This window comes from Periplaneta americana, chromosome 5, assembly GCF_040183065.1.
Source record: "Periplaneta americana isolate PAMFEO1 chromosome 5, P.americana_PAMFEO1_priV1, whole genome shotgun sequence".
NCBI lineage: Eukaryota > Metazoa > Arthropoda > Insecta > Blattodea > Blattidae > Periplaneta > Periplaneta americana.
Window position 1 is genome coordinate 185,532,982 of NC_091121.1, and position 25,490 is coordinate 185,558,471.

Below are 25,490 nucleotides of genomic sequence, written 5' to 3' on the forward strand. Positions count from 1 at the left end.
CTTTATTTTCTTTCCTTCTGTATTCTCTTTTTCATGCTTTAGGTCTATACTTCTCTTTCTTTGTCGCTTAACTGAATTATTTTTTCTTGCTTTATAAATATGTAATCTTTTTTCCCTTCTTTATTCTTTATAATCAGTCTTTATTCTTTCATCTCATATTTCTCTCTTCTTTCACCTCTTCCCCTTCTTTCTTTGATCTTCTTTGTTTCTTTCTTTAACCTTCTCCCTTTCTTCTTTCAGTTTTCTTTCTTTCGCTTATTTCCATTCTTTCGTTCACTTCTTTCTCTTCTTTTCATATTTTTCTTTCTTTCGAATTTCCTCTTTTTTCTTTCGCCTTTTTTCCCCTATTATTTCACTCATTTTCATTCTTTCGTTCACTTCTTTCTCTTTTCTTCATCTTTTTTCTTTCTTTCGAATTTCCTCTTTTTTTCTTTCGCCTTTTTTCCCGTATTATTTCACTTACTTCCATTCTTTCGTTCACTTCTTTCTCTTCTTTTCATCTTTTTCTTTCTTTCGAATTTCCTCTTTTTTCTTTCGCCTTTTTTCCCCTATTATTTCACTCACTTCCATTCTTTCGTTCACTTCTTTCTCTTCTTTCCAACTTTTTCTTTCTTTCGAATTTCTTCTTTTTTCTTTCGCCTTTTTCCCCTTATTATTTCGCTGACTTCCATTCTTTCGTTCACTTCTTTCTCTTCTTTCCATCTTTTCCTTTCTTTCGAATTTCCTGTTTTTACTTTCCTCTTTTTTCTTTCCTCTTTTTCCCCTATTATTTCACTCACTTCCATTCTTTCGTTCATTTCTTTCTCTTCTTTTCACATTTTTTCTTTCTTTCGTCTTTTTTTCTCTTCTTTCTTTTGTCGTTTTGATCTTCTTTCTTTCATTTTTCTCTTTATCGCCTTTTTCTTTCGCTTTGTTCTCCTTTTTCACACTTTTCCCTTTATGCTGTCACCTTTTTCTCTTATTTCCTCGCCTTTTTCTCTTCTTTCGTCTTTTTCCTCTTCCTTTCATATTTTTTCTTTCCCTTTTTATTTTTCTCCTCTTGCTTCATTTTCTCTCTTTTTCTTCGCATTTTTCTTATTTCCTCGCCTTTTTCTCTTCTTTCGCCTTTTTCCTCTTTCTTTCATATTTTTTTCTTTCGTCTTTTTCTTTCCCTTTTTATTTTTCTCCTCTTCCTTCATTTTCTCTCTTTTTCTTCGCATTTTCTCTTTTTTCTTTTGCACACTTCCTGTTCTTCTCTCGCTTCTCTTTCCTCCTCCTCTTCTTCTTCTTCTTCTTCTTCTTCTTCTTCTTCTCCATTTCCCCCCAATTCATCGTCGTATTCTGCCCCTCTTCTTTCATCACGTCCATGCTTCTTTGCTTATCTCCCTTCTACTATGCTCTCTTGTTTCTATTAGTCTTCTGTATTTTTCTGTCATTTTATGCGTTTTATTCCTTTGCTTACACTTACATAAAAGTGAAATCAGGAAATGTGTGTGTTATTCATATCACTGTTTAAATTGTTATTGGGTGATCAAATTGGAATTTTTAAATAGTTTGTTTGTGCAGTGTTTCGCCTCATAAAACGAATTCCCTTTATCTTGTAATCTCGTTTTTTTTTTTTTTTTTTTTTCGCTATGTCGCAGTTTATAGGTCTGTTTACATTCCCACATTGAAAACACAGCTGTAGGGCTTTGTCTGGATTTTTAATGTGCATGCAGTGTGGTCCAATGTGAATGAATTGGTAATTTACCCGCTTGCCTTCCGCCTTTTTAGTATGCTTGAAGGTTCATTTTGTGCACGTATGCACATATATTAAATAACGAACGAAATTAACGTGAAAACTTTCGCGTTATTCCCTTGCCTATGGAGAGCTGTTTGCCTACCGCAACACGCAAATAAAATGTATTGCTAGACTCTTTGTTGTTAATTTGTTTACACTCAAAGCTGCAGAGCTGAACAATGCTGTTTTATACATTGCTACAGGACAAAGAGATGTTTGATTGGTATTGATCCCGGAGATTGGAAGCAGCTTCAGTTTTAATTTAAAATGGAGCGCTAACTGTTCCGCGCTTTGTCAAACGAATGGAACCAATTACGAGACCAGTCTGTGCTGCAATCGAAGAGAAGGGCCAACCGTAGTTCAGTCAATTAGCTGCTGTGATTTGTTAGTAACTTGAGATTACTGCATAGCCCATATTCTTTAGATACTGATTTTTACAGGACTTTTACACTGAATGTGCAGCGTTACCAGTAAGTGAGATAAATAGTAAGATCTATATTTTCGTCTGTCTCTGATCCATACATCTTAATGTCGTCTATCATCTGATAACTTCTTCTCCCCGAACTCTTCTCCCGTTCACCATTCCTTCCAGTGCAAATTTCAGTAGGCAGTTTCTTCTCAGCCAGTGACCCAACCAATTCCTTTTCCTCTTCCTGATCAGCTTCAGCATCATTCTTTCTTCACCCACTCTTTCAAACACAGCTTCGTTTCTTATTCTGTCTGTCCACTTCACACGCTCCCTTCTTCTCCATATCCACATTTTAAGATGTAGATTATTTTAGAATCTTCGACATTGTCGGTTGTGCAGAGCAACCCTACGCTAGGGTGGTTGTGGAGGTGGTGATGGTGGTAATGACGATTAATAAGTAAATCATCTCACTACAGCTCCCAAAAATATTGTAAAAAAAATTGTAAAAAATTGTAGAAAATTACAAAATTGTAAAACTGTAAAAATTGTAAAATATGGTAAAAACTGTAATTGTAATATTGTAAAATTTTGACTTGTTCCACATCTTAAAGCTTCATTGCTCATGTAAGATCTATGGAATATAATGCAAAATGAAATGAAAAAAAAAACAATAGTCTGGAATAAAATTCTAGGATAACGTTTGTGTTTTTATGAGTCAAAGTGCTAACTTTTTTATCCCTGAAGAATACCTACATATATATATATATATATATATATATATATATATATATTTGGACTAGGTTATCTTGATAACCTTATTGACTTCTTGATAGAGAGGCAGGTTATCGATTGCAAGATTCCGGTTTCAAACCCAATCTGAGGCAAATATTTAATGTTTTCTAAAATGACTATAGAATTTACTGTCTCCTCTAAAACTGACATTGAGGAACCTGGAACTGTGATTTTCCCGGAAATAAAAAGAAGCCGGAGCGTGGAGCTGGTCACATCCTTCTGTTTTCGAGATCTAGAGAATGTGAAACACCTTACATCTTTGTAGGCCCGTAGCCAGAGAGGGATTTTTTTTTGTTCGACCTAGCATCGAGATTTGAACTATACAAGCTAAAATATCTTACAAAAATTAAAAAAATTACGAGGGGGATCCAGGAAATAACGACCGTTTTGTTGTAATAATTAAAAATATATATATTTATTTGAAAAAACAAAGTCTGTTACATAATTGAAGCTTCCTTTACTTCTCTACATAATCACCACCTACATTTAAACATTTGTCGTATCTGTTCACTAGCTTTAGAATTCCCGTGTTATACTCCTCTGCCGCCAGTTCATTAAGCCAGGTGTTCACTGTCTTCTTCAACTCTTCATCACTTCCAAAACGCGTACCACCCAGAAAGTCTTTCAGCTTAGTGAAAAGGTGAAAAACGCTAGGAGCAAGATCTGGACTATTGGGCGGATGATCAAAGATATCCCAACCGAATTGATCCAGCAATTCTCGAGTTGAAGCAGCAGTGTGCGGGCGGGCGTTGTCGTGAAGAAGCACAACTCCTCTCGAAAGCATTCCTCGCCTCTTGTTTTGGATGGCTCGCCGTAGTTTTCGTAAAGTCTCACAATAACGATTTGCATTGATCGTAGTGCCTTTTGGCATGAAATCCAGCAAAAGAACACCTTTGCGATCCCAAAAGACAGTAGCCATGACTTTTTGTGTTGAGAGAGTCTGTTTGAATTTTCTCGGTTTCTTGGGTGATGAGGGATGATGCCACTGACGTGATTGGCGCTTGGTCTCTGGGGTGTTGTGTGAGACACCCAGGTCTCATCACCAGTCACAATTTGATCAAGAAAGGCGTCTCCATCTGTGTGATATCGCATCAAGAATGTCAATGCTGAGGCCATTCTCTGAGTTTTCTTTTGGTCACTCAGTTGCCGTGGAACCCATCGTGCACAGATTTTGTGGTAGCCAAGATGTTGCGACACAATTTCACCAAGCAAAGAACGAGAAATGTCAGGAAAGGCAATATGCAATTCGTCGAGTGATGTGCGCCTGTCTTGCAAGATTCTGTCGTTCACTTTAGTCTTCAGGTCTTCTGTGATGAGTGATGGGCGTCCGGGTCGAGTTTCATCGTGGACATTTGTTCGCCCATTGTTGAACATTTCGCACCATTTTCTCACATTTCTTTCATTCATTACAGTATCACCATACACTTCTTTCAATTGCCGGTAAATTTCTGCAGGTTTCAAATGTCGGGCATTCAAAAATCGAATCACACTCCTCATCTCACAGTCAGCGGGATTATCAATCACGTCGTTCATTTTGAAGTAACTCAAAATGCACAATGGCGACTTGTTGCAACCAGTACTCACAACATTATGAGAACACATGTTAAGGAAGCCAGTTGACCTTCAAACAAGGAAGGGGAGTCAGCTGCGCGGCGGGTATGGGTGAACGGTCGTTATTTCCTGGATCCTCCTCGTATTTTTGTTCTGAATATTTTCTCTCCCAGTCCATTCACTGACAGAATAACTGTCCCTTCTACCTGTGACTTTTTAAAATCTTCTTTCAGCGCAAATTAAATTTTTTGATGTGACAAAGTTGACTAACCTAACTCCATTGTCATTAATAATTATGTGTAAGCTCCTTTCCCAATAGGTAGTCGATTTAAAAATATCCTCCCATCCTACTTTAGCATTGAAATCCCCAATAAAATGTTCATGCGATATGTAGATAACTGATCAAAAGTGTGTTCCAATTTCTCATGCTTTATATGGTCGTCGTTCTCTTCTGTAGGGGCGTGAGCATTTATGACTACGATATCATACCATATAACCTATGACTGATAAATTCGACGTTTTTACTGCTGATTTTATTCTTTTATGAATAAAGAATCCTGTTTCTAATTGGTGATTTTTGTTTCTCTCCCTATAGTACAAGTAATCTCCTGCAAATCAAGATTTCAGGTATAACTCCCTGTAAAGTTGATTTGAATAATTTCGAGGGAAAAATTGTTCCGGAGCCGGGTATCGAACCCGGGACCTTTGGTTTAACGTACCAACGCTCTACCACTGAGCTACTCGGGAACTCTAACCGACACCGACACAATTTTTCCCTCTATATCCACCGACCTCAAAGTGGGCTGACAACCGTCAAGCAACCAACTTCGAGTGCACACTAACTCCGTGTGACTTAAATTGTGGTTTTCTGTTCACGAACAGTGACGTGTATTATGCAAATCAAGATTTCAGGTATAACTCCCTGTAAAGTTGATTTGAATAATTTCGAGGGAAAAATTGTTCCGGAGCCGGGTATCGAACCCGGGACCTCAGTGGTAGAGCGTTGGTACGTTAAACCAAAGGTCCCGGGTTCGATACCCGGCTCCGGAACAATTTTTCCCTCGAAATTATTCAAGTAATCTCCTATTTGTGATATGCCATTCCTATCTAACCTATCCTCCTGTTTTCCCACGAAGTCTATTCTGTGTCTAGATAGTTCTTTTGCTACTAATGTTACCTCTCCTGTTCTATAAATATTCGTGACATTCGAAGTACCAAATCTCTTATGTGAATCTAATAGTGTATCTCGTATGTGACACATGATATTAAACCCATAATTGTTTTCAAGAAAATTTTTCGTTTCTATTGTAATGACAGCTAGGAAGTTCGTATCGTAATTCCGATGTTGAATGAACTTGGACTGTAACGCGACCGAATGCATAGCAGCACGGGATGTCAACATTTAACGAAGAATAATCGGGGGAAGAAATAAACATGTTATACCGTCCTGTTTACATAATTATCTAATAACAGATGAGTTCACTTTTATGGAATCATGCATAATATTAACATTGCGTAAATACTACAACAATAACTAGTGTTGTGGAATTTAATCGATTAATCGATCAATTTCTGTTGTAAGATTAATCGATCAAAAATATTTAATCGAATAATCGAGTCGATTAAAATTAATCGGTTGTAGTTGTTATTAATTATTATTTTGTTAATACAAACTCATACTAAAAATTCCGACAATATTTCTCTCTCGGAAATTGCTTACTTAAAAGCACAATAGTGCTGTTATTTTCTAACTGTAAACTAGATATCATAGGGAAAATCTTTGCACAAACATTTCAGAAAGAGATGGAGATATGAGAACCTAGTCTACCTCTATTGAAAGTTGAAACACAATGCGAAACCCTTATTAAGTTTTATGGCTTTCCAAGAAAACTTCGACCTTGTTGTCAGCTCATCTTCCTAGCATATGAAATACATACTTTTCTGGGATTCGTCCCCCTCATCCCTTATAAAATAGCCATGTCTACACTGTGTGCAAGTGAGAGCGTAACTAGCTTCTTCTCTTTCTAAAATCTGGTAATTCGATTACAATAGGGGCCAGTCTTCTGTTTCCACCGCTGTACTTTTGCAGTTGCAGTTTCTGTACTGAGTTTGTATTGAAGGTTGTGTGTTTAGTTTGATAAAGAAAAAAAAATCTGTTTCTGTGGTTTGTGAAAAGTGTGAACTCCGTTATGTCATATGAGAATTTGAGAGGTAAACTCGGTGAAACGTTTGGATTTAAATTGAACGATCGTGGAAAAATGCTTGACAGAAAAAAAGTTTTTTCGTGTTTAGTGATGCAGGAAACATTGTTGCTAAACGTAGAGCGGCACTTAATTCGGAGCATGTGAATGCACTCACATGTTTAAAATCATGGTGAAGCAGTATTAACTAGGCGGGTCTTCATACTTTTTGTTATTTATGTTTGTCTCAAAAATTTCCGGAGAAATTGACACAATAAATTATAAGCCTCATAATAAATCTTAGTAAGTAATTAAAATAATTGTTTTGTAATATAACGATACAATATATACATATATACAACATTTAATACTTGCGCTTATCACCGAACACAAGTTTAATTTAACAATAATAGTGTATTACAGTATATTAAAACATTTTTCAACGCGATCAAAAGTCGGTTAATCTATCGATTAATCGATTAAATTCAAATAATTCATCGATTAAATATTTTGATCGATCAACAGCACTAATAATAACAGAATAGCTCACTTTGTTCAGAACCAAAAATACTTTACTTACTTACTGGCTTTTAAGGAACCCGGAGGTTCATTGCCGCCCTCACATAAGCCCGCCATCGATCCCTATCCTGAGCGAGATTAATCCATTCTCTATCATCATATCCCACCTCCCTTAAATCCATTTTAATATTATCTTTTCATCTACGTCTCGGCCTCCCCAAAGGTGATTTTCCCTCCGGCCTCCCATCTAACACTCTATATGCATTTCTGGATTCGCCCATACGTGCTACATGCCCTGCCCATCTCAAACGTCTGGATTTAATGTTCCTAATTATGTCAGGTGAAGAATACAATGCGTGCAGTTCTGTGTTGTGTAACTTTCTCCATTCTCCTGTAACTTCGTCCCTCTCAGCCCCAAAACCTAAACTATTAATATAAATTAACAATATTCTTCAAACTATTCACGACTGCACACGGCTCCACAGAATGATACTATGCGTTGTTTATGTGAACTGCTTATCGTCTATAGCGAGTGGGAGCAGGGCGAGGCGCGGGTGACATCTATACACCTCGTTGTACTCAACTGAAATGTACTGTTTTGGCACCAACTTCCTACCTATGATAATAAGCTATTTGTTAAAATGTTGGGATCACATTTTTGGTAAATTTTAAGTAATTTGAATAATTATAAAGACTATTTTATACTGTAGGTTATGGTACTTGTAGTATTTTCTAGGTCATGGGAGTCTTGTATTGCTTATTAAACTTCCCGTGACGTTCCAAAGTAATTGTCTTTCGACTTTGTTTGCAAAGCTTCATTCACTGCACACAGATAAATGATGAGACTCATTTTATAGCTCGTATAGATTTTATCACTGTTAAAATGAGCAGTAGCAATTTCAGGGATTGGATATTAACTTTGTACTTTATCAGCGAGTGTAGGTACACTGTTCCGGCACACAGTTTCTGAATTTTATACCTTACTGCTGCTCGTAAAAGATATTCAAACCTTATTCTTATAATATTAAACATGTGATTAATTGCGCCAATTTATTTCCTGTGAAACATAAAACAGTTTTATACATAATATTTCTGAATATATTATTTTTTAACTTTATTAAGTTTCCTTATTTATGGAAGATGAACATTACGTTTATAAAATTTCTCTTCTTCAATATCGCCTCGACACTTACAACCAATTAATTAGATATAAACTCCCTTCTACGAATCAATGAGGGTTAAAAATTTAACGACGCTCGCAACTGCAGAGGTTATTTCAGCGTCGCCGGTGTACCGAAATTTTGTCCCGCAGGAGTTCTTTTACATACCAGTAAATCTACTGACATGAGCCTGTTGCATTTAAACACACTTAAATGCCATCGACCTGAGCCGGGATCGAACCCGCAATCGAGCACAGAAGGCCAGCACTATACCGACTACGTTACCCAGGTCGACTCAATGAAGATTATCTGTTCGGCGATCTATTAAGTTAATAATGTTGGAGCAATGGTGGAATGAATTGGCAGAATAAGTCGAAGTACTCGGAAAAAACCTGCTCCCAGAGCCGCTTTGTCCATCACAAATTTCACTACCAGTACCGGAGATCGAACCTGGACGTCGCCTAACCGATTAAGTCACGATTCGGCCCATAACATTTCAAATCTTATTTTATAGACAGTTTGTAATAGTACAATATGCAACCAGCCTATAGACTAATGTTGGTAATTAAGACGCGAGTATGATTGTTTATGAAACGAGCGCAAGCGAGTTTCATAATTTTCATACTCGCTTCTTAATTACCATTATAGGCAAGTTTCATACGACTTTTTATGCTCGACCATATTTATAACTTGAAAGTATTAAAAATTAGGTCTTTTTATGGTTATGTGCAAACGACCTGAATTGTGAGATGTGCGCAGACGCGAAAGTATTGATTTTTTCCGACGCCGAATGTCATTGATCTTGGCACAGAATAAGAATGAACATTAGTCTGATATAACCTGGAAATTGATTTAGAATTGAAAAACGAGATGACAAATTGAATTTATTTCAATATTATTTACAATTAACGCTAATTATTATAGTAACAGAACATAACCTTCTGCGACAGTATTGGATTTCCAGCCTCCGTGACTTTTCGCTAATTGTCTGTCGATTGCATATCCGAGAATAATCGATATAACGGTACAAAGCTGACTTGTGATTGGCTGAAGACCTGTACTTTAATGAGTAGGTGTACTTTAATGAGGTGCATTAAAGGACTGCTACCAGGTGTATAATTACTACATTTCGGCATGGTCGAGCATAAAATAATTTACAAATTCAGAGCATTGTATTTCGATTCTCAGAAATGAATTTGAGACCTTGTTAGTGAATTTTGTTTCTGAATATTACTGAAACTTATTTTTCATTTTTTTTTTCATTTGGTTATTTAACGATGCTGTATCAACTACTAGGTTATTTAGCGTCAGTGAATTGGCCATAGCAAAATGGTATTTGGCGAGATGAGGCCGAAGATTCGCCATAGATTACCTGGCATTCACTTTACGGTTGGGGAAAACCTCGGGAAAAACCCAACCAGTTAATCAGCCCAAGCGGGGATCGAACCCGCGCCCGAGTTAACTTCAGACCGGCAGGGAAGCGCCTTAACCGACTGAGCCACGTCGGTAGCTAAGTTATTTTTCGTTGGAATATTTGTAGGTAAATTAGACCTTTTGTAACATCGATAGGCCTGTATTTTCTCTAATTTGGAATATTAAAAAAGAAAGATAATTATTTCTTTAAATTTACTAACCTTGATAAATATTCAAAATTTATAGGTACCTAATATAAAAATTGGAAATAGGCCTATGTCCTTTGAAGAGGTGAAAAAATTCAAATGTCTTGAAGAAACAGTAACAAATATAAATGACACTCGGGAGGAAATTAAACACAGAATAAAAACTGCTCTAAAAAAACTGAAAGTTACAATTTATAAAACAGTTATATCACGGGTTTTTCTGTATAATTTTGAAACTTTGACTCTTACTTTGAGAGAGGAACACAGTTTAAGCACAGTCTAGTATATACAGTCGCGAAGCTCAATACGTAGCAAACATTAGATAGTTGCTCACCACTAGGATCGCTAATATCGCCTCATTACAGGCAATGCAAAATAGTACCGTCACAGTCTATTGTTTCTAGCACCCTCAAAACTCAAGCTTCGTGACTGTATATAGTAGACTCTGGTTTAAGGGTATTTGTCAATAAGGTGCTTAGAAAAATATTTGGGGCTAAGAGGGATGAAGTTAAGCTACAGAAGAACGGAGAAAGTTACACAACGCAGAACTGCACGCATTGTATTCCTCACCTGACATAATTAGGAACATTAAATCCAGACGTTTGAGATGGGCAGGGCATGTAGCACGTATGGGCGAATCCAGAAATGCATATAGAGTGTTAGTTGGGAGGCCGGAGGGAAAAAGACCTTTCGGGAGGCCGAGACGTAGATGGGAGGATAATATTAAAATAGATTTGAGGGAGGTGGGATATGATGATAGAGAATGGACTAATCTTGCTCAGGATAAGGACCAATGGCGGGCTTATGTGAGGGCGGCAATGAACCTCCGGGTTCTCTAAAAGTCATCTGTAAGTAAGCATGTAAGTAAGGTAAAGAACATAAATGCTAATAATGAAGAACGCTTGATGATCTGATAAGGATATCATCTTTCAGCAGCCTAAGTGAATGCAAGAAGAGCATACACAGGGCAATAAGATGAAACTCCTCTTTTGTTGCGAAGCATAAAGTAATAACCAAAGCCCGGGACTTCAGCAGGTAAACAATGCTTACAGGTTAAGTATGAAAGGAGGTTTTTTGAACCCTGACGCTGTTTACACACAGTGAGCATACGATACGTACACGGGTATTCCAGTACAGACTACGACAAAAATAACTTCTCGCCCAAACTGTAGCGTAATATTAAAATGATTACGTTACATTCGACAAAGTGAACTGCAAAATAGTACATAAATATAATATTAATTGCAAAAACAAATCTTACACATTCATATGTTAGGAATTACAGTAGTTATTCCTCATACTATTTTTTTTACAAACACGAATCATATGATTTGTTGCAATGAACCACAACATAAATTCTTAAATTATCAAATGAAAAGCTTCTGACAAACAATTTTTTAACTGAGAAAAGGTCCTTTCAACATCACATGATATGGTGGTGGCAAACTTAAACCATGCACCACACACTATCACAATCACTGTCAATACTGTTCAAAGCTTTGTGTATTCGATTTGTTGTTTTATTTCGAATTTCACAAAGTTTGGAAAATCCAACGTTTTTCTTGAGAATGTTTTTAAACTTTTGTTGCATCGACACACTTTTTTCATCTTCATTTTGAGGGATTATCTACTACAAACAATCAAAGTAACATGACATTAAATATTCTTTACCGGTACGTAAAGTTGTTTCAGACGGGACAATTCTGCCCGTATACTTCTCTATAAAATTCTTGAAGTGGGGGTTTTCCACCTTGTTAAAAGGAATGTTGGAGCTCACCATCATTTCACACAAATCCCAGAAAAAAATCATTGTGTCTATCAGAATTTGAAACAGAAGGCGCGCTTGCTCCCTCCTCGTTACGTATGAATAATTGTAAATGAGCTCCATGTCTCTGAGTTTTGATATGCTGTTCTATGTATTTGGGACTCTCGCCCTTTATTACAGTGTGGCACGCATTACATGTGATATTAATGCTATCTGTACAAAGGCACTTACTTTCGTATACTTCCACAAGTTTCTTTAATTTATCCTCTTTTTTTCAGTGAAACTTCCGGCATAGTAATTGAGCACGTAGACTTGTACTCGCCTGTACTCTTGGAATGCTAGCTATCAACCGATCACTAGTATGAAGTCGAATGGGCAGTCTTTCGGGACTAGGCGAAGGAATTTTCTTTACAAACACAACCAGCAATACATTCTTTGTGTATCATTAACCTGTTTTTAAACTGCTGAAGTCCCTAGGCTTGGTAATAACCAAAGCTCGGAAGTTGGGGACTTGTGTCTTTGAACGTGGCTAAGCGACCGGACTTCAATGTCAACAAACTCCCGCTTCCAGCACGTAGGTACTGTCAGGTCTGCTATAAAAGTGGTTCCTGGCTGGAACAACATAATGATAATATTATGATAGGTTGAAACATCTAATTTTATAGCATATATATAAATAAACATGCAAAATACATCAAATTTACAGTTCCGCTCTGTACATTTCATTACAGTGTATGACTACATGCATTCGAAGATTTTCGAACCCATAAATTCTTCGTCTGTTAGTTAAACATGATTTGAAACGAAGGAAACTTATTTCCACGTCACATGAAGTGACGGGAGCAAACTTTAATTTTTTTATTTTATTTATTTTAACTAGCTACCTAGTGAGTACAAATTGCATTTATAAAATAAAAATGTTTCTAGCCACTACCGTAAGAGCCAGGCTCGAGTACGGTGTGGTCTTAGTCAATAATATAACCTAAAATTTACAAGGACAGTTTACTAAATACAGTAATTAACTTAATTCAAACCAATAAATACAACACAAGAGCAAGAATGAAGAAGAAAGGGAAAACGAGAGAAAAATACACATTTAATATAAATTGACAATCCGACAGAAGCCAGTGATATTCGATAAAAACATGAATATAGTCGATAGAAATAAAAGGTAAAAAAAGTACATTTGCTACTATTATATATCATGGATAATTTTACAAAATTCTTTTTTAAAAGTTTCAATTTAAAAAAATTTCAAATTTGGAAAATGGTTTGAAATTTTATTATAAAGTCTTGGGCCTAAATAAAATACTGAATATTTCACTGTCACTGTTTCCTGTTCGATTTTCAGCAGATCTCGTATCTGAGAAAGATAAGTATATCCTAAATTTTTCTCGCAAATAGTTTTCAATTAGTGTATCACTACTAGGGAAGGTCCCTCTACGACTTGATCCATGGCTATGGACAAATTCTCCATCAATTTAAAGGACTGCAATGTCTTTCAATGAATGCCCGTTTCCAGCTCTAGTTTATGTGTGGTACAACTTACAAGATATAAACTCTGCATTAGAAGAAAATAATGTATCTCCTCAGAATTCCTCCACGAAATTCTGTACCTAAAATTTAAGAAATGCATTTTCAAACTTCCATAACACCCATTCGAATAACACGTATTTTCTAATTCCTCAAACAGACCGTTTACCTGTAATTCTCTTAATGTCATTGGCTTCGACGTGACACAGTTTATTCGTTCGTCTTCTTGTCATTCGATGTGACCACTTTCTTAGTACAAATGACTGTCCCTGAGCACTTGCAGCGTGAGCTTTGTGTACGTTATGCCTGTAACCTTACTCAAGCACACGACACACAAGTCCCCAAGATCCGAGCTTTGATAATAACAAATACAAGTATCGACATACGCACAATTACGCAATATTCCCGTTTAAATTGAGATATTCTAACTCTTGTGTGCGATAGACATCTTGACCTACCAACACTGAAAGCAACGCAACCAATTGCAGCTATTATCTTAGGCAAGATGCGCTGGAAAGTGAGTTTGAATTGAAAGTTATTTTCTTCTAAATTTGATTTATATTGTTGTCTTTCTATCCTTAACGTTCAAAGTGCGATTACTTACAAAACATCTTTCGACATTGCAGGTGGAACTAATAACAGCCAAGTTACATAATGGAATATGGTTAAGAACGTAAGACACAACTTTTTATGTTTCTTTCTCAGTTCTACAGTCCGGAATGGGTCTTAGTCTTAATTTTTCTCGTACTTCACTTTCTGTATACCTACTCATTTATTTACCTAAACATTTACTATTTCATTATTTTTTTCTCTGTGTTGCTTCTTCTCATACGAGTATTTTCATACCTCTGGTTGTGTTTTCCCTAAATTTATATTTCGATTTTTCTTATCAGACATTAAACAGGGATACAGTGTGACTCTCGTGCCGAGAGATCAGCATGTTTGCTTCTGCTTTTCGATAGCTGTACCCAGAACGGATCCTTGCACTTAGGGCCGATTTCACCAACGTGTTACTAATCCACAATTAACTAATTGTGATTTAATTGAAATACGGAAGTTAAATCGTATTTAATTCGTTTGCATTTAATCAAACTAATATGCATTTAAAATAAAGTAAATTAATTTAATTCCTAATTAAATCATCACGGCCTTCGGAATCATAGTAAAATCGTAATTCCGAAGGCCATGTGCCTTGTTAATGTAAGCAGTGACCTTTAAAGTAACTAAAATTCTTTCAATCATTAATTATCATAATAAACTGCTTTCTTAAATTTGTTTGTTTATTTATTTATTTATTTATTTATTTATTTATTTATATTATTGCTAGTAAGTTTGAAATGAATACAAGTTAATAAATACAATGAAAGATAAACTAGCCCACTCCTGAATGAGTAAGACTCGTGCTCAGGAGGGGATTCCAATACAGACAAGAATAAAATTAAAATTGAGAGTGAATGCATATTAAATAGTGTTTAATATGTTTAAACCCAAACTATAAATCCAATACATATTTTTTTTATTTTTTTTATTAATTTCGAGAGGATTCGTGGTTAAAATTATATTAGAATAAAATTTGTTTAATAATCTGGGACCTTGATTCATGCTATGATAAAAGCTGCATTATGTAAAACCAATGCAGCTTTTATCATAGCATGAGTCAAGGTCCCAGATTATTTGTTCAGACAAGCGCAGAGAATTCATATTTTGGTTCTATATTTATGTATATATATATATATATATATATATATTTCAAAGTTATTCAGATTTTTGTGAAAATATTTTAATAAAATAAAATAATAGATTTGTTTAATGTCGAAAACTTTGAAATGTTTAAACAACAATTCAGTTGGGTAATCTTTCTCCTTTTTTAAACAAATTTTTAATACTTTTTTCCGTAATAAAATTAATGGATAAAGGTTGGATTTATAAGTTCCACCCCAACCTATGATACCATACATAAATATAGATTGAAATAATGCTAAATAAATTACACGTAAACAGTTAATTGACAAAATATTTCTTAGAATGACAAAGTAACATAATGTTTTACGTAATTTATTACAAATAATAATGAATATGATTATTCCATTTTAAATGATTATCAATTTATTATACCTAAGTATTTAACCTCATTAACTTCATTAATAACTGAACAATTGCAATTTATATCGGAACAATCAGAATTATGCGTTTTAATTTGTAGTATAGATGAAATTGGTTTATTACCTTTATTATTTAAAGAAAATGGGATAGCTATTGTTCTATCTTTGTTAATTACAAGTGAATTTAAATCAAACCTTTTTTGTTAATTCTAAGCCGTAATTTGCATTATAATTGATTGAGTATATTGATAATTAAATCAATGGCTTCCCCAAAACATGCAATAAAATGTTTCATCTATACTAATAATCAGGGAAAGGATTTATATGTAAATACATATTTACTTATAAAGCTAATATAATTTATATTTTGCATTATCTTTATGTTTCACAATGTGTAGGGTTGAAAAATCCTACTTTTATTTTCCATATTTTTCCATATTTTATAGTTTAGTACATATTTTCGTTAATTTCCATATATTTTCCATATTTCATATAAAACAGTCCATATTATATTAGGTTTAACAATAAAACAAAACAAAATTCCATTAACTTTTAAAAATACATTTCAACAATAGAGATTTAAACACATGTTCAGTAATCCCTTTAACATCAGAGTTATTTGAAAATTAGCAGTCCTATCAACAATGGGAAAGTAAGTTACAAAACTGTATTAATTTAATTTAAAATTTTTAACAGACTTCAGTTGTGCAGCTCAACAGTTAAATGCCAGTCAGAGTACACATAGGTTCAGTTTTGTAAATCATACTATAAAGACGGTAAATATGCCAAAAGTACGTCATTCAGTCAATTTAAAATCAAAACTAACAAGTTACATTTCAGAATTTAAAGAAGATGGTTTATCAACTGACAATAAAATATTATTTTGTAATTTGTGTCAGTGTGCAGTATCATCTACACAAAAGTTCCTGGTGCAACAACACATTACAACTAGTAAACATCAGGCCAACAAACAACTAAATTCCAAGCAGAGACAATTGTTTTTAACACAACCAACAACATCGAATGTAAGATCTGAGTTTAACATCGACCTGTGCCGTTCTCTCATCTCTGCTGATATTCCTCTCTACAAACTAAAGAATAAGGTCTTCAGGGAATTCCTTGAAAAATATACTCAACATACAATCCCGGATGAGTCAACACTTAGGAAGACGTATGCTCCATCCATCTACGATGAGACAATACAGAAGATAAGAGATGAAATTAAAGATAGTTCAATTTGGGTTTCCATTGATGAGACTCCCGACAAAGAAGGTAGACTTGTTGGTAATGTAGTTATCGGTTTGTTAAGTGAACAATATTCTGAACGAATTCTTTTACATTGTGATGTTCTAGAAAAGTGCAATAACAAAACTATAGTTAAACTGTTCAACGAAGCTATGGGTATCCTGTGGCCAAAGGGTATTATGTACGATAATGTGTTATTCTTTATTAGCGATGCTGCCCCTTATATGGTCAAAGCTGGACAAGCATTATCTGTTGTATATCCTAAATTGACTCATTTTACTTGTGTGGCGCATGCATTTCATCGTGTGGCAGAAGTGGTCAGAGACAATTTCCCTAAAGTAGATTTGTTGATTTCATCAGTGAAAAAAGTATTTCTCAAAGCTCCCAGTAGAGTTAACGTGTTGAAAGAAATGTACCCTGAAATTCCATTGCCACCAAAGCCAATTTTAACTAGATGGGGTACATGGCTAGAAGCAGTTGAATATTATGCCGAACATATAGACTCTATTAACAATGTTCTCCTTGCATTGGACTCTGAAGATGCAGTCTCAATTGATACTGCGAAAACAGTTACCTGTGACATAAGTGTGAAGAATGACTTAGCTCACATTCAGCATACATTTTCATGCATCATAAAAACGCTCAAAAGTCTCCAAAATAGGCACCTTTCACTATCTGAAAGTTTTGAAATTATAAATAGTACTGTGGAACAACTGAATCGTGGTAGAGGTAAAGTTGCAGATGCAGTAAGAGCTAAGGTGGACACTGTACTTTCAAAAAACCCTGGATATGAAGAACTACAAAAGGTTGTTGCTGTGATGAGTGGTGAATCAACAGTGAAGATTAACTTGGACTTATCCCCAGCAGACATTGTGAAATTGAATTATGTACCAGTTACTTCTTGTGACGTCGAACGCTCTTTTAGTCAGTATAAATCTATCCTCAGAGACAATAGAAGAAGATTCACTTTTCAGCACTTGAAAGAAATGTTTGTAACCTATTGTTATGGTAACAGACAATAAAAATTGTGTTTTGTTGAAACTACATTGGAAGATAAGGTACGTCCATTATATTTTTTGTTTAGTTTGATTAAAATGTACCAATATTTAACGTACATAGTCATTTTTTTATAATTTTAAGTCCATATTTAATTCCATATTTTGGTAAAAATCCATATTTAATTCCATATTTTGGTAAAAATAACTACATATATATTTACATATTTCATATATTTTTTTTTGAAAGTACAGTGTCCACCTTAGCTCTTACTGCATCTGCAACTTTACCTCTACCACGATTCAGTTGTTCCACAGTACTATTTATAATTTCAAAACTTTCAGATAGTGAAAGGTGCCTATTTTGGAGACTTTTGAGCGTTTTTATGATGCATGAAAATGTATGCTGAATGTGAGCTAAGTCATTCTTCACACTTATGTCACAGGTAACTGTTTTCGCAGTATCAATTGAGACTGCATCTTCAGAGTCCAATGCAAGGAGAACATTGTTAATAGAGTCTATATGTTCGGCATAATATTCAACTGCTTCTAGCCATGTACCCCATCTAATTAAAATTGGCTTTGGTGGCAATGGAATTTCAGGGTACATTTCTTTCAACACGTTAACTCTACTGGGAGCTTTGAGAAATACTTTTTTCACTGATGAAATCAACAAATCTACTTTAGGGAAATTGTCTCTGACCACTTCTGCCACACGATGAAATGCATGCGCCACACAAGTAAAATGAGTCAATTTAGGATATACAACAGATAATGCTTGTCCAGCTTTGACCATATAAGGGGCAGCATCGCTAATAAAGAATAACACATTATCGTACATAATACCCTTTGGCCACAGGATACCCATAGCTTCGTTGAACAGTTTAACTATAGTTTTGTTATTGCACTTTTCTAGAACATCACAATGTAAAAGAATTCGTTCAGAATATTGTTCACTTAACAAACCGATAACTACATTACCAACAAGTCTACCTTCTTTGTCGGGAGTCTCATCAATGGAAACCCAAATTGAACTATCTTTAATTTCATCTCTTATCTTCTGTATTGTCTCATCGTAGATGGATGGAGCATACGTCTTCCTAAGTGTTGACTCATCCGGGATTGTATGTTGAGTATATTTTTCAAGGAATTCCCTGAAGACCTTATTCTTTAGTTTGTAGAGAGGAATATCAGCAGAGATGAGAGAACGGCACAGGTCGATGTTAAACTCAGATCTTACATTCGATGTTGTTGGTTGTGTTAAAAACAATTGTCTCTGCTTGGAATTTAGTTGTTTGTTGGCCTGATGTTTACTAGTTGTAATGTGTTGTTGCACCAGGAACTTTTGTGTAGATGATACTGCACACTGACACAAATTACAAAATAATATTTTATTGTCAGTTGATAAACCATCTTCTTTAAATTCTGAAATGTAACTTGTTAGTTTTGATTTTAAATTGACTGAATGACGTACTTTTGGCATATTTACCGTCTTTATAGTATGATTTACAAAACTGAACCTATGTGTACTCTGACTGGCATTTAACTGTTGAGCTGCACAACTGAAGTCTGTTAAAAATTTTAAATTAAATTAATACAGTTTTGTAACTTACTTTCCCATTGTTGATAGGACTGCTAATTTTCAAATAACTCTGATGTTAAAGGGATTACTGAACATGTGTTTAAATCTCTATTGTTGAAATGTATTTTTAAAAGTTAATGGAATTTTGTTTTGTTTTATTGTTAAACCTAATGTAATATGGACTGTTTTATATGAAATATGGAAAATATATGGAAATTAACGAAAATATGTACTAAACTCTAAAATATGGAAAAATATGGAAAATAAAAGTAGGATTTTTCAACCCTACACATTGTGAAACATAAAGATAATGCAAAATATAAATTATATTAGCTTTATAAGTAAATATGTATTTACATATAAATCCTTTCCCTGCTAATAATAAATATGTAGCCAAAAATTTTCTGGTAATTTTCGCTTTTCCAAAAATAATTGGTGTTAACATGTATAATTATTCATCGTGAGACCGAAAATCGCTTTTTTGACATTTTTGTTTATGTCTGTCTGTCTGTCTGTCTGGATGTTTGTTACCTTTTCACGCGATAATGGCTGAACGGATTTCGATGAAAATTGAAATATAAATTAAGTTCGTTGTAATTTAGATTTTAGGCTATATGGCTTCAAAATACTTCATTTAACGGGGCCTGAATTAAATCTAAATATCTCGTTTATTATTGCTTTTTTGTGAAAAATGTTACATAACAAAAGTTTCTTTAAAAATTATTTCCGATAAGTTTTATTCTATGCAAAATTTGGTAGGTCTGATAGACTTTTAAAATAACAATACAATACGTTTTCACCGCCGCCTCAGATTGTAGCGTTGTTGTTCCTGCAGTAATTCCCATGTGCAAAATATAAAATTTTTGAGTAGGAAGAAAAAACACATTTATTCATTCCCTGGCAATGGTACATAGGAGATCGTGAATTCTTACATTTTCGAAAGAAAGAAATATAATTACATATCACTGTATATGCTGTATCACTATTTAAGTTATTTGAAGGGTTCAGAACCATAGTGGGTCAAGCGCCATTTACTGAAGACGTAGAAAACAAGGGTTAAAATTAAGTTATTACCATAATTCAATGGAAACCTATAACAAGTAATATGAAGTATACACATTAAAACTAAATGATATGTCAATCTTCATTAAACTATGGTTGCATGTAATAAAAATTAAGAAACATGTTAAAGGAATTGTCATTGCATCAAATGAGTGTCTCTGGACCAAAATGATCGCATTTTAATTTTTTAATACAATTTAAATTAAGTAACATATTAAACGATTTATCCTTCTATCAAATACGAATGTTCCCTGGATCAAATGTCCTATTTTAATTATGTAATTACTTTATATTTCTTTCTAACAGGTGCAGCGGAGCGCACGGGTACGGCTAGTATTAAATAATTTTTATCTCGAAGAGGAAACAAAAACGGGCAAAATTACATTAAACTTTTTTGTTCGAAGTATCTCAAAGAATACGGTTCACCCTAGACGGTTATTCGGGTATGAAGATTATAAAAGTAAAAATAGAAATAACACTATAAAATGCCGTATATGTGTAATTAACTAGATAAGTAATAAAGATGATGTATGAATGAATGAATGAATGAATGAATGAATGAATGAATAAGTAAGAAGTTGTTAAAACTGAACCTCGCTTGTTTTCAAACATTTGTCAGTCGTCAAGAAATGGCGCACCGTTGTATTTTGACGTCTATGAAGTTCCGCGACCAAGTTTCAGAAGTTGTATAGAACGACGAAGAGTTCACATTCACCAGTTTGTAAAGAAGTGCAATACAGAAGGAATAATTACAGGAACCGACCTGGAGGCGAAGAGGAAAGTGTAGGAATTATTAATAAGACTATAAAAAGTTGTGTAACAGTGAGTAACGGTTGCCGCTAGATGGAAGCACGTGTAACTGTTCGGCTTCTCTGTCAGTTCTCCCGTTAGATTCTGCGCAAAATCGACATCCTTTCTTCTCCCAAGTGTTGGTCCAGCGGTGATCTTGCGTGTAACGGTATTCTTTTCCCCGCGGCTGTCTTTTGTATTTCTTTTCTTACTGCAGCCAAAGGCGTAATATGACTTCAGATTGTCTTTTTTTTATCCCGATCCCGCTTTGATAGCTCATAAGAGGAAACTTAACAATAAAAAGATTAGATGGTTTCCAGGAAAGCTTCAGGTCTTAAGGCTTGGGTGCTTCAAAGCCGAGGTCATTAGCTCTTATCTAATGATACGGAATTTTATCACTTAAATGATAACGTGACCGTTGATTAAATAGCTGTACTTTATTCAATTTTAATAACGGATAATTCGTGAATTTGCTACTCGCTAACGTTACGCAACTTTATTTGCCAACTATTGGTAGGAATTTCGTTGCACCTTGAAAATTTTCCGAAGATCAGACATCGATCTGTATACCTATGCTTCTTTTCATGTTGTCCTGTGTTTTGTCAAGGTTTGGCCTTGTGCCATGTTAAGTATATGACCTGGGAACAATAATAATAATAATAATAATAATAATAATAATAATAATGTATGTATTTATTTATTCACACTGCAGTGGGTATATACCCGGTGGCAGTGGTAACTAATTACACTCAATAATGACAATAATAAACTTATTAATTAAAAATACACTTAATAATACTAATAATTAATACCGGTACTAACAATAATTAATAATAATAATAATAATAATAATAATAATAATAATAACAACAGGGAATATACTAAATTAAATGAAACGATCACTTAAAATAACATTTGAAATAAATCTAATTTGTATCTTAAAACTAAGATCGAACTAAAACCCACGAGTATGTTCATATCTGCATAAGTACCTTTCAGCACTACACTCATTTCGCTGTCAACTCACTCACTGCACTGGAACTACGACACATTTCACTGATTCTATCCTGATTTCACTAACACTTCAAAAACATTTCACTGTTCAAATACTTTGCACTGCCACTATAAACTATAAAGCTTCACTGACAGGAACACGTTTCACTGACACAACACACTTCACTGACACAACATAATTCTTCACTGATACAACATTTCAATAACAAAATATAATTTACACCCTTTAAATACTGTGTATAATTACCGTCTATTAGTAAGGTCCTTAAGCCTATTTTTAAATACGTTTTTGGTTGTTGGTAAAGCCTTTAGTAAGTCTGCAGGTAAAGCATTCCAGTCCCTGATTGTACGATTGAGAAAAGAAAACTTTCCAGTGTCCGTCCTCTGTCTTCTTTCCCTCAATTTATATGAGTGGTCGTTCCTTGAAGAGTAATAATAATAATAATAATAATAATAATAATAATAATAATAATAATAATAATAATAATAATAATAATAATACTAATAATGATAATGATAATGATAATAAATAATATAATAATAAATTACATAAAATCACATCTGTTTTTTCAGACTTTCTGTGTAAGACATAGATAAGTCTCTAAGTTTAAATATTCTAGGGTATTATTTTCAAAAGGAAAATATTTAACAAATTTTATGATCATGTATCTAAGTGTTCTTGGCTGGGTAATAAGTACTTTTTGTTTCCCTGAAGTTTGCAGCACTTACTAATAGAGAGATCAGCTGTTAATGTACGTTTTTCAAAGAGCTATGGTTGAAGAAATATTTTGACAGTCTGTACTGTTAATTCCAGGGCTCCAGGATCAAGAAACTTTTTACTTTGTACTACATTGAATAATTTCAAGGGAAACATTGTTCCGGGGCCGGGTATCGATCCCGGGACCTCTGGTTGAACGTACCCGTGCTCTGCCAACTGAGCTACCCGGGAACTCCATCGTTGAACCAGAGGTCCCGGGATCGATACCCGGCCCCGGAACAATTTTTCCCTTGAAATTATTCAAATCTGCTTTCCAGGAAGCTTCACCTGAAAGACTAGATTTGCATAATATATACGTCACTGTGTACGTTAACAGAAACCCACAATTCCAAGTCACACAGAGATTGTGTGCACTCGATGTGGGTCTCTGGCGTTTCGTCAGCCCACGCCAGTTGTGTGGATATAAAGGGAAAAGTTGAGATGGTGTCGGGTGGAGTTCCCGGGTAGCTCAGTTGCGAGAGCACTGGTACGTTCAACCAGAGGTCCCGGGATCGATACCCGACCCCGGAACAATTTTTCCCTTGAAATTATTCAAATCTGCTTTACAGGGAGCTTTACCTGAAAGACTAGATTTCCTTTGTACAACAGCATTTGAGCCGTTCAGAACAGAAGTGGTGTAAGTCAAAATTGGGTAATGAGGTTTAAAGTAAAAATTCTGTAAAATACAGCGCAAAGTAGCAATTAATATTCAATTTGTTTAAAACTATTAGTAGTCAGTGAATAGCACGAAGTATATATTAATTGCTATTTTGCGCTCTGTTTTAAAGAATTTTTATTTTAACCCCCATTGCCCAATTTTGACTTACACCACTTCTGCTCTGAGCGGCTCAATTCTGTCACTTACTTTCACCCTGTATGTAATAGACCATTTATATGGCACTAATGTTTCTATCGTCATTTGAATGACGAATCATTGATGATAAATTCCATTTTCGTTGAATACGTATTTTTTTTCCAAATAAAATTTCTATACAATAACTATTATCGGAGAAAAATTCGCTCCGGCACCGGAAATCGAACTCAGGACCTCTTAGCTATGCGCGCTGAGTGCTCTTTTCATCTGAGCTATGCCGAGACCCGACTCAAGGTGCCGCCCGAACTCTTCTCCTTTGTATCGTTATGAATATATTCTATGCCATGTTACAGCATTGGTCTTTTTATAAGTTCCTCTTCCACTCCTTTCAATGGTTTCTCTCTCACACAAAGAAATCATATTGTTCGCACACATCAGACTGTGTCGACGTCCAGAGTTGGACAAGACACAAAGAAAGCGTGTGGAAGCGCGTAAACCCGTCAAATGCTGCCAACATCCTCATATCTTCATTTTTTTTCATTTTCTTATATGTTTTAAGGAGAACTACCGTCATGCATCCAGTGAAATGTAGAAAAATTACGACAAATATAGTAACTTATTGAAAAAATTGAAAACAGGTGACGAATTTTCTTCAGTAACGATGAAAGAGTAATGGAACGGAGAAAAATTCCCTCCGGCGCCGGGATTTGAACCCGGGTTTTCAGCTCTACGTGCTGATGCTTTATCCACTAAGCCACACCGGATACAACCCCGGCGCCGGATAGAATCGTCTCAGATTAAGCTCCAACTCTTGGGTTCCCTCTAGTGGCCGCCCTCTGCACTACGTCACAGATGTCTGTGAACATAGGACCGAAGTCCACACATGTGCTGAGGTGCACTCGATTTGAGTGACTACTTGGCCGGGATCCGACGTCTTAAATCACGAAGTGATTTACGCATATCATATATATTATTTTAATGTACCGAAGTACAAATCCCGGCGCCGGAGGGAATTTTTCTCCGTTCCATTACTCTTTCATCGTATGATGACGCAGAATATCTGCATGGAAATATATGTACTTCGGTACATTAAAATAATATATATGATATGCGTAAATCACTTCGTGATTTAAGACGGCGCTTATTCCGTCGGATCCCGGCCAACTAGTCACTCATATCGAGTGCACCTCAGCACATGTGTGGACTTCGGTCCTACGTTTATAGACATCTATGACGTAGTGCAGAGGGCGGCCACTAGAGGGAACCCAAGAGTTGGAGCTTAATCTGAGACGATTCTATCCGGCGCCGGGTTTGTATCCGGTGTGGCTTAGTGGATAAAGCATCAGCACGTAGAGCTGAAAACCCGGGTTGAAATCCCGGCGCCGGAGGGAATTTTTCTCCGTTCCATTACACTTTCATCGTATGATGACGCAGAATATCTGCATGGAAATATCATATGTACTTCGGTACATTAAAATAATATATATGATATGCGTAAATCACTTCGTGATTTAAGACGGCGCTTATTCCGTCGGATCCCAGCCAACTAGTCACTCATATCGAGTGCACCTCAGCACATAGGACTTCGGTCCTATGTTCATAGACATCTATGACGTAGTGCAGAGGGCGGCCACTAGAGGGAACCCAAGAGTTGGAGCTTAATCTGAGACGATTCTATCCGGCGCCGGGGTTGTATCCGGTGTGGCTTAGTGGATAAAGCATCAGCACGTAGAGCTGAAAACCCGGGTTGAAATCCCGGCGCCGGAGGGAATTTTTCTCCGTTCCATTACTCTTTCATCGTATGATGACGCAGAATATCTGCATGGAAATATCATATGTACTT

General features: G+C 35.3%; 2 protein-coding genes across 7 annotated transcripts in view; one reads left to right on the top strand and one right to left on the bottom strand.

The window, feature by feature from the left end:
- The window catches only part of LOC138700327 (uncharacterized), a 327,656-nt gene that overhangs the window by 275,021 nt on the left and 27,145 nt on the right, over positions 1 to 25,490 (bottom strand). The window lies entirely within an intron of this gene.
- LOC138700328 (protein phosphatase 1 regulatory subunit 14C) overlaps positions 1 to 25,490 on the top strand; it is a 795,893-nt gene that overhangs the window by 181,508 nt on the left and 588,895 nt on the right. The gene's annotated exons all lie outside the window — the stretch shown is intronic.